Here is an 11,848-nt window from a genome sequence, read left to right as displayed (position 1 = left end):
AGATATCTATGTATTTAGATAGATAGGTACATAGATGCATAGATAGATATAGCATAATTGTAACTGTGTAGCTTTTTGGGGAGTGCGGGGTTGGGAAGAAAAGGGAAGAGGACACTGGAAGACACAGAATGTCAAGATACATCTATGTATAACCTGGTAAAGAGTTAAAATCCAGACTACATAATTATCTCAAAAAGTATACAGTAAAAAAATCCCAGTTAACAAATGGACAAATGAGTTAACTGGATCATTATTGTAAGAAGAAATACAAATGGCAAATAAATGCATGAAGATATTGAAGACATTCTTTCCCATGTTGTTCCAGCAGAAGGTTGAAAGTGTAATCTACTGTGCCAGATTTCTTAGTTCAAATTTTGTGTCTGCCACTTACTTGGAACTTATATATAGCACTCCATTTCTGCCTCTGTTTTCCTGGCTAGACAAGTAAATAGAAATGCTCTGAAAAGAGCATTCAGTTTCACTTTCATTTGAAAAAGCAGCAGGATGTAGAAATGTAAAGTCCTAGGCAAAGCATTATCTTCTTCTCACCATCCGTGTGAGCACAGACAGATGGATTGCTGTTTTGGGTGGTTGTTTAAAAACTATAAATTGTTCATATGATGGGCTCTAAGGGTGTGGAGAAATTATTGGATGTACACATAAAGCACTTTGCGAGTGCTTAGCATGTGGTAAGTCCTTAACAAAGGTCAGATACTACCCTTATGGAAACTGCATCCTAGCAGGTCTAGCTAGAATTACACAATACAAAGTTTAACAATTATGTTTTTTATTGGTACTAGTACCATGGTTTGAACTCAGGGTATAATGCTGTTGCTCAGCTAGCTTGTTCTACTATTCAAGCTATGTCTTCAGTCCAGTATTTTGCTAGCTAATTGGAGATAAAAATCTCACAGACTTTTTCTGCTGGAGCTGGCTTTGAGCAAAGATCTCCTAGATCTCAATATCCTATGTAGCTAAGATTACCACATAAACCACCAGCACCCAGCTACATGGATTTTTTTTTATTAGTAATAAAAATAATTTATTTCATTTTCACCCTGGAATTAGACAATCATAGAACTCATACTGAAGATCATGCTCTTTCTCTGGACTAGCCGCATTCCGGGTGATTTGTCCTGTACTTGAGCCTTTTTGTACACAGATGGCCTGCTGGCCAGGGGACTGGACAGACATTGCGAATGGCTCTCAGCATGGCACTTCAGCAGCCATCCTTAATGTAATAGCTCACCCTGGGTAACTAATAGACTAGAGGCTGCCAATGCTGAGACTGCTGAATGTTTCTAATTGGTACTTATTCTAACCAGCTCATTAAAAGACCACAGCTTCCACATGGATGTGCAGAAAATCTGACCTGTCAAAAGAGGTTTCATAATGGCCAAGTAAATGCACTAATTAAGTAGGACCTGTTCTACCCTGCCTGGCTCATGCTGGGCTGTGACAGGTGGGAAGCCTATGAGCCCAGAAATTTGGACTCAGGGTGCTCTGATGGCAAACATCTGGACAAGATCTGAAGAGGATAAAATAAATCACCCATATTCCATGCTCTGCTTGCTTTCATTCATGTTTCACACAAGCATCGGATTGTAGGCAAAGGCTTTTGTGTTTTTTATATGAGCATTTTATGTCTCCTTTTTACTAGCCAGTATGGCTCCATAGTTCAACTTAAACTAGCGGTAGAGAAGAAATTGGGCCGAGGTGCTCTCAGGTGCTTTCAGAAATTCTCAGGTGCTGTTAGACATTCAGGTGCTTTCAGGAGCTTTCAGGAATTCCAAGGCATTTAAGGCACTCAGTGTCTTTCAGGTGCCCTTGGGAGTTCTGGGTTTCTTTTAGTCACCCTTGGAAGCTCTCAGGCATTCTCAGATGTTCTCAGGTACATAGAGCCTCTCAGGCACTCTTAGATACTGTCAGGTGTTCTCGGGTGCCCTCAGGTAGCACATGTCCCTCTGGAAGAGTACAAAGTAGAGGGTCAGTAGAATGTACTTTTCCATCTACCAGCCCTCAAATACAAATCCCTCCCAGCTACCATTTCTAGAAATATAACTTTGAATAATAAAGATACATAGCTTATGTAAAACTTGGGGACCTCATCTGTAAAATGGTGATAAAAATAGCACCTAGCTCTTTATATAGTGTGGAGGATTAAATGACAGTATCTACTTAATAGAGTGTCTGACATACTGCATAACCCTGACAAATGTGATTCTTGCTTTTTAGCACCTTCTTTGCACCAGGATTATGCTGTCTATGTAAGCCATTACAGGACAGAGGCTTGGTAAAGGTATCAAGTGTCAAATGTATCCCTCTTCATTTATAGATATGAAGAGAATAGTAAAAGAAGAAAAAGAAGAAGAAGGAGGAGGAGGAGGAGGAAGAGGAGGAAGAGGAGGAAGAGGAGGAGGAGGAGGAGGAGGAGGAGGAGGAGGAGGAGGAGGAGGAGGAGGAGGAGGAGGAGGAGGAGGAGCTGACATGATGGTTCTACACCTAGGTCAGGGACCTTCTATCAGTTAACCATATGGCCCCTTCTAACAGCTTCTGACACAGACCTGTGCCTGTCATTGTTTTACTCCATCTTGTGGCACAGCTACAATACCTTAGCAAACAGAGCAAGAACACACTTAGATGGCCACTCTAGACTCCTAGAAAAGGCAAGTCAAAGTCTATTTGACTATTGTGCAGCCACAGTAAGAGTGATGGCAATCAACCCTTACAGTTCTCAGGAGATATCACAGAGGATATGCTATCAGCAGCCCTGAATCCTTCAACACTGCAGGAGAGGAAGCCCTCAGTGGCTCTAGAAGCTGTGAGATTTGAGGCAACTCTCACCCAGTATTCATCCTCCCAGCATGCTTTGTTCACCAGTTCACTCAGGAAGCATCTGGACATCTGCTCTAAGCTGGGTTTCCTGCAGACACAGAACTCAATGAATGACATTGAGGTCAGTTAAGGGTTGAGGAAGTGGATTTGCAAGTCTCATGAGGCACACAGAATGACCAATGGTCACATCTCTTGGCACACTGAAGAAGGGGCATTAAAAATAGGAACTGTTAAGAAAAAGTGTTTTCTAGGCTGAAAAGGGGGAAGGGTATTCTAGGTAAAAGTGTCTGTATTCATAGAGGAATGAAATGGGAGAGATCTGGAGAGCTGAGAAATTTGGTAGATAGTTTAAGGGGAAGAAAGAGGTGCAGTTGACTGTATGTAGGGAGAAGTTAGATCTAGAAGGTTAGCTGGAGTGAAAATCCTCTTAGGATCTTTGGGAGGACAGCAGCCAGGGCTTAAAGTCTAGACAGCTGTGTTCTGAGCATGCTGACCCAACAATCCCAGACCCATATGAGCACTCTCATCTGTTTCAGGCTAGCTTTGTCCAAGACTGACAGTGCAGGAACAAATCCTCCTTTGCTCAGGACTTCAGACCAGCCCTTCTACTCCCTCCCTCTCCCTGGGGTTTTTATCTTCAGGTGAGCTCAGGGTGGTTGTTGCTCAGCCCTTGACATAGCACTCACCCATCTATCTCACTGGTATAGTGAGGCAGCAAGGAAGAAATGAAAGAAATGAGGCTGATTCAGTATTTGTTCAATGATTTCACAGATTAACTTCCCTTTTAAGTAGACTTGCATGTGAACAAGACAGGACTAAAGTGTGAGGGCTGGTAATGAAGGTAGCAAAGTATGTGCATGCAAAATGTACATGGTATGTTGCAAAACATTTAAATTTTATATCTTTATTTAAATACGCCAAGAATGAAGACTGTGGCTGAACTTCTGTATGCACCAGTTTGTGCTGCTCAGAGATATTAGAATGATTAAAATATAAACCCAGGCCTTTCAGTATATTCTTTATAACGTATTTAATTAAGTAATACTTTAAAATTACCTGAATTGTATTCATTTATAGCAAATAAAATAAGATTGGCAATGCCATTCAAAAGTACAGAAGACAGATTTCTATTATCAGCTTCTGATGCATTTGGGTAAAAAAAAGAAAAGGAAAGAAAACACCCAAAGGGTAAAGTAGAATACTAGAAATCAGGACACAGGGTAAAAGAGCAGACACCAGTGTGAATGGGAAAGGAGGAAATAAGATGTTTCTGAAAGAGGAAGAAAGTTGTAGTGTTGTCCAGAAGAGCCTCATACCACATTTTTGTTCTTTATGCAGCTCTAATGATGCCTTATCATACTTGTGCTGACAACATAGTGTGTACAACACATTAAAGGCAATTCAATGGCGGCCTCATATATGATAGGGATCTAGTGATTATATTGTCTGTTGATGTGGTAGCTACTCTGGGTCAGTACACTATAATGTTTACATAATGACATCATTGCCAGATGATTCATTTCTCAGAACATATTCCCATTATTAAATGATACATGATGAAAGCTAGATAGAAATAGGGACCCAAGCATGATGGATAAAGAGAAACCAAAATGCCAAAGGTTTGGGATGATAAGGAAGTATTGGCTAACAGAACAATTCCTCTTTTATAATCTAACTGTTGGGGTCAGGGACAAATGTGATAGATATTAAATGTGCTAAATACTATGTAAACATTTTAGCCTGAAGAATGGCTCCCAGGTACCAGTGCTTGGAATCTGTACATTTTACTTTATAAGAAAAAGAGTCCTTGACTATGTAAGAAAATAAAGAATTTTGAGACAAAGAGATTATCTGGATTATTCAAGCAGGCATTAAGTGTAATAGAAAGTACTCCTGCAGGAAAAAAAAAATGTGACACAGACAGAAGGCAGATGAACACAGAGGCAGATGAAATGCAACAGATACAAGAAGGCAGAAGAATCAAGAGCTGGATTTTCTTTGGAGGCCTCTGGAAGTTCAATCCTTCTGATACATTCTATTTTAATCCCCTGACTTGGTGGCCACAGGAAATTAATACAGATGTCAAAAATGTACAAATTCCTGCCAGAAATTTTTTTATATATCCTTTAACTGTCGGCCAAACTGACACTATAGGTTCCAATAACTCACTGTTCATTTTAGAAATTTAAAAAAGGTGCAGAATAACTTATTCATATAAACTGGTAGATGACCTAGAACAGGATAGATCCATTATACAACAAAATATGATCAAAGGCTGATTCTGTCTTCTGTATCCCAATTCTCAGACCAGTGCCTAGTGCTTGATGGGAAGAAAAAAAATTGCCAGAGAATTATTAAGCGGGATAGATGGGACAAAGGGTTTCAGTGCTTCTAATATAGGAAGAAGATTAGATGTATGTATCCCTATGTGACAGAAGAAACAATCAGGCTCCAGTAGTCTTTTTTTATATGAACATTAATTTCACTGCTGAGAGTAGAGCCTGCATAGCCTAATAACTTTTGAAAGACTTCATCTTGTAATATCCTCATAATGGGGATTAGGCCTCTGCATGAATTGAGGCTATTGAAGGAAGCAAGAATAATGCACTTGGGAGCACAGACAAGATGGACTTTGCTTGATTTAGGAAGAGATGATCACTATGCATCAAAGTTCAAGTTTGGAATCTCATCTCCTATGCCTCTTGGCCCATCTTCCCTAACACAGTCCTACCCCCTGTATACTATTGAAAGCACAGTCCAGGGTTACCTTGTCTATGACGCCCTCATGATGTTTTCCCCTCCTGCTACATAAGAACATACATAGAGTCATCTATGGAAGCAATGAGCTCTCACCTGGCCCCCTAAATCCATAGGCTTTAGGATTTATAATTTTATCTAATTTATAATCTATTAAATCATAAATTTCTCCAAATTTACATTGAACTTCCCAGCCTCCACAACTCCAAGAAACAAATCTCAGTGGTTGACAAATTACCCAGGCAAAGAGATTCTACTGTAGCAGTATGAATTGAAACATTCATCTTCTTGGCCTTAGCTCATGCTGTTGGCCTCTTGTGGATTCTCACTCTTCTGTGTTATCTTTGAAAACCCTGACCTTTCTCAAACCCCACTTGGAGGTCAAGTAGTCTATGGGGAGAGCAATGACTCTCCATTTCTTCAGGAAACTTTGCCTCATATGAGTCAATCCAAGGCACCTAGCATGCTTCAGCTGAGTCAGACATACACTGATGAGTATATGAATACTACAAAGTTGTCCCTATTGTCCACTGATACACTAGGGAAGAAAATTAGGATTAAAAAAAAAACTCAACTTGGATGAGCAAAAGCTAATAAAAATTTTGTTAATTTATTCAATTGATTTATTCCAGAACTCACAATAGTTCCTGAAGATTTAAAGAAAATAAGCCACACATATACCCCTGTATATACCCCTTTCTTAAGGAAAGAGTTCACAGGCTCTGTGGAAACAGATCCAGAAAATACTTGAGAAAATTCGCATAGCTCTAATCTAATAAACTTTATTTACAAGCTCACGGGCTTACAGTTGGGACCCTTGCTCTTTTAATGAGAAGTTATTAGAAATAGAGAGAATGGGAAGAAAATGGCAGAAGGTTGACCATGGCTGAAGAAACAAAGGAAACTTGCTGGGCACCAGTGGCTCATGCCAGTAAATCCTAGCTACTTAGGAGGCTGAGATCTGTGAGGATCATGGTTCAAAGCCAGCCTGGGTAGGAAAGTCCATGAGACTCTTGCCTCCAATTAACCACCAGAAAACCAGAAGTGGTGCTATGGCTCAAAATGGTACAGCACTAACTTTGAGCTGCAGAGCTCAGGGACAGTACCCAGGCCCACAACAGACAGAAAAGAAAAAAAAAGGGAAATCTGTTTCTAAGGAAGACTAATACTTCTTATCTAATATTCAAACTGTAGTGAATTCCAAAAGGCAATTCCTTTCTTGAACCATTGCAGTGGTTTTCCAATATTTACAGAATAAATTCTGAAACTAGCAATCTAATCCTAAAGGCTAGTGCATTGCTGAAGGTGATACAATGAGCAAGGATTAACTCAGCTACCTCCAGTGTACACATTTGAGAAAGGAGATGGTTCAATATTTGAGAATATTTGAGACAAAAAGTAGTTCAGCCTTTGCTTTAGGTTAGGGGATGAATGGTACTGTTTGGGATGAGTGCTGATATCTAAAAATCCCCTTAGCTCATGTGTGGAAAGCAGTAAGGCAAAAGTGAAGCCAAGCCTAATTTAATAATTGGCTCTCCCCATAAAATAGAGTGCAATCACCAATTTGCATTCATTTTTATTTCTTTCTTGAAGTTTCTGTTACAAAGCAATAAGATAAAATGATCAGTAACTTAGGTTCTAAAATCAGACTTCCGAAATAAAACCCTGCTTGTTTCAATATTACATGTGTAATCAAAGACAATCTGCCTCAGTGCTCCAACCTCAATTTTTTTCAGCTTATTAGTATTTCTTCCCACTCTTGTGAGATAATTTTTGAGATAATGCTCATAAAGAGAAAGCTAGATGGTAGGTCCATGTTTCTCTCTTAACAGGTGATTGGTGCTTATTATTATTATTACTATAATTATTACTACCCAGCTTCTCCTTTTGTTTATTTCCAATGAATAGGGAGATATGAAGGTTGCCAAAATCGTTTTTGAAGCCAGCAGGTTTTCTGTGATTTTGAAGGCTATTGGTGAGTAGCCTTTGTTCCTCATTCTAATTCCAGCTGTTTCTTTCTCTGCACTAGTATATCCAACTCCTGCAGGATCTTAGCAAGGCAAATAGAAGTTTGAGAATGCAACAAGCTTCTTGGGAACCATATGAGTCATATTTTTTATATCTTGGGATATGAATAAAAACTTTAGAGATTTCCTTAGCTTCTGCTGCTTATTTCACTCCCAAACTTGTAGATCAGGTAGAAAAATAAATTAATGAGGATGTTCACAGATGCTAATAAGATTAATAATTAATTAATATGAGTTTACTTTTACCCATTTGTTTTCAGACCTTCAAATATAGCACACATTGATTTCTATGTCTCTAGAAATCCAGGGTTTCGGGATACGATATTATTTTCACATGGATCCAGGGACATTGTCTGCAAAGTACAACATGGTTTGTAGACAGGGCAGGGCTTTTGTATACCACGATGTCAGGAAATTCAAGGAAGCTTTGCCCACAACTTCGAAGCATGGTTGGGGTAGCATTCCTGACAACTGGGTTCAGGGAGCAGAAGGAGAAGCAGACTGCTGGTCACCCCGAGAAGCATTCTCCTTCAGGCCCTGCATTTTGGGCCTGCTTTCCAGCACGCATACTCTGCAAAGGAGAGCTTGCTCTGCTATTCCTGATACCTGAAGGTCTCAGGGTGACACGCTTCTGCTGGACATTCACCTATCCAAGCAGAGACATCAGTAAAGATTCATCACCAATGAATCCTCTTAACAAGATGCTCTTGCACACACAGACATTTTAATGAGCCTGCCTGAATTTGTGGCTGACATCTGCTAAAATGGCGGGGGGGGGGGAGAGAATGATTAGAGGCTCTTGTCATGGGGAGAAAGAGGAATCATACACATGGCCAGTGGGGCAGCAGGGTCACCTGGCCTATAACCCTCTCAGCAGAATCAATCTCTGTGGACTGGTAGGTGATTGGCAGGTGTGCAGGTGAGGTATGAAGAGCAAAGGGAGAGAAGAGAGCAGAACTCTGAGCATCCCTGGGCAAAAAGCAGGCCTTGCTATTGTCTCACTCTCCTGTGGTACATCTTCAGGAGGACAGAATAGATTGGCCTTTTGAATTTTCAGAGAATGTCTTTCACCAGTTTGTAGAATCTATTATTTGGCCTCCAGTGCATGGCCTCACCTGGTAGGAATGGATGACAAAAGGTGGGAAACAAATGTGCTACGGAGAGCAGCTGCCATGGGCCCTTCTCCCATGACTCCCAGCCACTGTCTTCAACAGCAGCTGCTTTTGACTTTCTGTTTGTTATATTTTATATTGTGTCATCATGGTAGTTTCAGGAAATGTTTTCTTTAACAAAATGCAATTCTATTTGGCTTGCTGCCTCCTAGGCATATGTAGTCTTCCCATTTCAATCAAGTTTGTCTTAATGTTCTATTAAACATGAATGACTAATTTTAATTATATTTTCTGTTAAACTGTAGAATATTTGAGCTTTATTCTCTTTCTAATTGACTGACAGGGAGCAAATTTGTAATTGTTAGTATACGTAGATCTGTACAAACAAACAAAAAACTCCCTTTCAAAGTACCAGGAGATTTCTGAGCTGTCTGAAAGATCTTGAGATTTTTTTTTTTGTAGCTAGAATATTTCTTCAACTTCACTGTGAGGTGAGATGGACTCAAAGAAACCTTTTCCTGCGGGGAAGATATGTAGTGACTTGTAATCCAATTTTCAGTGCCTCCTTGGCTACACAGGATCTCACTTGTTTATCTTTGGAAGCTAGCATACTGACCAGTGTGAGGTTTATGCTGTGAATAAGGAGCCATTTATGGAAGAGATCCTAGCCCAGATAATATTTGTTTCCCCTTTTCAAGGCACGGAGGAACTTTAGAGCAATCAGAACAGTGGGAACCGATTGTTGGTGGTTATTCAGGTGGATAAGCTCTGAGAATCAAGGTCAAAGGCAGCTAGGGAAGACAAATCTTGAGGCCATTATCTCCAAATAAACAGAAAACAAGATGGGAATGGGAGTATGGCTCAAGTGGTAGAGGGCCAGCCAGAAGCAAAAAAAGCCCAGTGAGAGTGTGAAACCTAGAGTTTAAGCCTCCATATTGACATCCAAACAAACCAAAATTAATGAAAATAAAGGATTTTGGACTCCATGAAATTTTAATAATAGATATATGATACCTATTATATACATATATATATATATATATGGACAATGATTAAATGTTTTGCCTCACACGCTCACTCTACTCTTTTGCTCGTGACTGGTATTCTACCACTGGAGTTACACCTGCCCTTTTTGGTAGTTAATTGGAGATAGAGTTGTTAATATGTTTCTGAAGTGGCTAGTTTTGAACTTGTATCCTGTAATCTCAGCCTCCCAAATAGCTAGATGTTCAAGAATGAGCCACCAGCACCTAGCTGAATTTGACTACTTTAGAATTTTTTCCTAAGTAGAATAATGCAATTATCTGTCCTTCTGTAACCAATGTATTTCACTTAGCAAAGTGTCCTGGATATTCATCTGTATTATCACCTGTGTCAGAATAGCATTCCTTTTTTAAAAGTTGTGTACCGTGACATTTTCTTTGTCCCTTCATGTAACCATGAGCAATTAGGTGGTTTCTGTAGCTTGGCTATTGCAAATAACTGCATACATTCACACTTAGTTTTCAGATCACCTCTTGAAGTCATTAATACAGTGACCCTCAGGGCTGGGGATATGGCCTAGTGGCAAGAGTGCTTGCCTTGTATACATGAAGCCCTGGGTTCAATTCCTCAGCACCACATATACAGAAAACAGCCAGAAGTAGCACTGTGGCTCAAGTGGGAGAGTGCTAACCTTGAGCAAAAAGAAGCCAGGGACAGTGCTCAGGCCCTGAGTCCAAACCCCAGGACTGGCCAAAAAAAAAAAAAAAAAATACAGTGACCCTCATTTTGGAGAAGGGGCAAGAACACAGGTTCAGACACCATCATTAGTAACATGAGAGCCAGGATCGAAAGTTAAGCGTTTTAGAATCAGAAATAGAACAGCTACTGCATCACATTAGTCCTCGTACTGCAGGTACTGTTTACTTCATAATGAGGATTACTGTAGTGTCAATGATCTTCAGGAATAGGGTCCATGAGATTCCCTGACTCTCTCTTCCCTTTCTCTTTGGCCTGCCCACCAGGTAAAATCCTATTTGAAGAGAGAAAGCTTTTGAGAAGGGAGTATCTGATTTCCTCATCCAGAATGAAAAGTCCCTAGTTAATTCAAAGGCTTTTCTCTCCCTAGGGTCTCAGAGATAACAAGCTCATTGCACTGTGGGTGATAAATGTGCCTTTTTGTTCTCTAGCAAAAGTGGCAGGATATGGTACATATCCCAAGTCAAGCCTCAGCAGTTACAGCATTGATGTTGTTGGTGATGTTTTTGTTTTGTGATTTCTTCCTTAGTCATAGAGATTCCATAAGACCCTAGCAAGCCTGGAACCTCTTTATCCCTGACACTTCAGGACACATATCCTCAGGGAGGAATCAAGTACCATCCTATCTCTCCCTTCTCATTAACTATATAAACCTCCTCAAGAGCTAGTCTTCCTCTCAGAAAACTTTTATGTCCCCAGAGGCTAAGGGAGATATATTTATTCTTTTCTTCAATTATACCTGTCCTGGAAACTGAAGTCCATATTCACCTTACCTCACCTTCTTCCTACACCAGTGATCTCCTAATTGCAGATGGCCCTAGGCTCTCTCTGAATCTGTGTCTTCATACTCATGCTGTTTCACAAACAGTGCCTGCTATACTCCATCTTTCTATGTCACCCTAGTCTTCCTTGCTGAGGCCCAATAAAGACCATGATAAGCACTGCCCAGAGGTAAGCATGCAACCCATGATAAAGATGGGTTGGCTCCTCCTCCTCAGAGAGTAGTGATAGCCTCATTTTCTTGCACCTTACCCCCCCATCCATGAAGCACAGCTCTGTTCTGATCTTGTCAGGATACTCCCCTGAATAATGTCCTTTCAAGAATTACATACAGCTAAGAAATACATAGTGTGACTAAGATGAGGGGAGATTTTTTCCCTGATATTTTATTTAATATTCACATAGTAATTCTCTTTAGAGTTGAGGCAATTAGGGTTCAAAGAAGCTAAATAATTTGCACATAATCAGATACCCAATAAAGAGTAGATGATGGACCTGAACTGGGCAGTTTGCTGGGGCCTTCACATGTGTGTATGTGTGTGTGTGTATGTGTGCGTGCATGCACACGCACACACCAGGCCTGATGCTTGAACTCTG

General features: G+C 40.2%; 1 long non-coding RNA gene across 1 annotated transcript; it reads left to right on the top strand.

Moving 5' to 3' along the window:
- Positions 1-7,496: 7,496 nt before the first annotated feature.
- On the top strand, positions 7,497-9,045 carry LOC125348009. The gene is made up of 2 exons (XR_007210288.1): positions 7,497-7,567; positions 8,138-9,045. It is a non-coding gene; the product is annotated as an uncharacterized LOC125348009 (long non-coding RNA).
- Positions 9,046-11,848: the final 2,803 nt, after the last annotated feature.

Source organism: Perognathus longimembris, chromosome 3 (genome assembly GCF_023159225.1).
Source record: "Perognathus longimembris pacificus isolate PPM17 chromosome 3, ASM2315922v1, whole genome shotgun sequence".
Taxonomy (NCBI): Eukaryota; Metazoa; Chordata; class Mammalia; order Rodentia; family Heteromyidae; genus Perognathus; species Perognathus longimembris.
Note: the sequence above shows the minus strand (reverse complement) of the source record. Positions and strands in the feature narration are given on the sequence as shown.